Source organism: Trichechus manatus, unplaced genomic scaffold (genome assembly GCF_000243295.1).
Source record: "Trichechus manatus latirostris isolate Lorelei unplaced genomic scaffold, TriManLat1.0 scaffold00176, whole genome shotgun sequence".
Lineage (NCBI taxonomy): Eukaryota > Metazoa > Chordata > Mammalia > Sirenia > Trichechidae > Trichechus > Trichechus manatus.
Genome location: NW_004444112.1, coordinates 5,169,273 through 5,171,136, shown reverse-complemented (window position 1 = coordinate 5,171,136; position 1,864 = coordinate 5,169,273).

Genomic DNA, 1,864 nt, shown 5'->3' with positions numbered 1-1,864 from the left:
ATAACCCTACAGGAGAGAGTAGCACTGCCCCATAAAGTTTACAAGGCTGTAAATCTTTATAGAAGCAGACTACCACATCTTTCTCCTGCAGAGTGGCTGCTGGGTTAGACCTTTTGGTTAGCAGTCAAGCGCTTAACCATTGCACCACCAGGGGTGATTCCATAAAGACTGTAGCCCAGGAAACCTCAGGGGACAGATCTACTCTGTCCTATAGGGTCAGTGAGTTGGAATTGACTCAACAGTACACAACAACAACCATCAGACATGTGAATGAAGAATCAATTGTGGGCATTCCAGACCCAGCAGGCATCATATAGTCAGAGATCAGCTATTCCCACCCTGCCCAGTCTGAGTTCCTTGCCCACAGAATCATATTTATGATTCATGCCCCTTTCTTGTCTGGGGACCTGTGAGTACTCAATTCTATACTGTTGAAATATGTTTTATAGTTTTCTGTCTTTTGAACCATAATTTAGTAGCATGGGAAAATACTGCCTCCTTTTCAGAAAGAAAGAAAATGAGTTTCCTCTTTGGAAAAAAAAAAAAAAATTAATAAAAGGTCTATTTTTCAAAGTAAAATACCTTGCTGGCTACATTTAAAGGGCTAAGAAAGAATCGAATTTGATCATACTTTGAGTAGAATTCCTGGGCCCATGCAACCATGTTGCATAGAACCCCACTCCAGGAATCATAACCAAGCCACTTGGGTATTTCCTTGAATACCACAGTTGAAGCCTGATTCCTACTCAAGCTGTCCAATCTCCAGCTGGGGCACCTTTCCACCCTGGGATCCCACACTTTATCTTTCACTGGTGCCCTAGTAAATGACCCCATTAACCTGGACTTCCATGCCTAAGACACCAGTCACAGTCCTACTCCCAACGTTGTCCAAAGACAGACAGTACCATTCACTGGACTGAGGGCAATCAGTGCCATTTTCTATCTTGCGTTCTCTCACTCCCAAGGCTGTGAAGAAAGACAAAGACGACTGAGGAATCATCTCTACCTCACAAAGATGACAGTCCTCAAATAAAGAATCATCTTCTCCTCCAGAAAACATACCTTTGACCCCAAAAACTGCTTAGACTTGTCACAGTGGAGATTCAGAATAACTGATTGATTAAACAAATGAACACTTAAAGCAGAGGAGACAGACACTGAGGGAGGTGGGTAGGCTGTCTGGGCCATCCCTTGTAGCTCTATCCCGTGCTGGAATGGGAGGACTTACCTGGACCTTGTCCCTGTGTCAGTCTCTACCACCAAACAATTTTCACAGGGAATAGAGGAGGTATTCCCAGGACTTAAATAAAATCATGTTGCAAGAAACAAAGATTAAGGGAAAAAAAAAAAAAAAAAAAAAACGCTTACCTATGCCATGGCTAACCCCCACTTTGTTGGACAATACTCATGAGGAAAAACAGAGTATTTAGAATGCAGAGCTGAGGAGAAGGAAGCAAACTTAAGAGATCAAGCTCTGGAACCCACTGTTACCCCCTCTCAACCATATCCCTGTACAAACTCCTAGAGAAAAAGATTTTACTATCAAGATGCAACACTATTTAATGTAAAATGTTCCCAAATATGTTGTTGTTGTTAGCTGCCAGTTGAGTAGATTCCAACTCATGGCGACCCCATGTGTTGCAAGGTAGAACTGTGCTCCATAGAGTTTTCAAGTCTGTGATCTTTCGTAGCATATCTCCAGGCCTGTCTTCCAGGCGCTGCTGGGTGGGTTCAAAGCGCCAATCTTTTGCTTAACAATGGAGTGATTAATAATCTATGCGCCACCCAGCGCCTTCCAAAATATGTAGTAAGGCCTTTTTCAATGCCTCAGTCGCCTATTCCGAGATAAAATAATTAGTAAAAA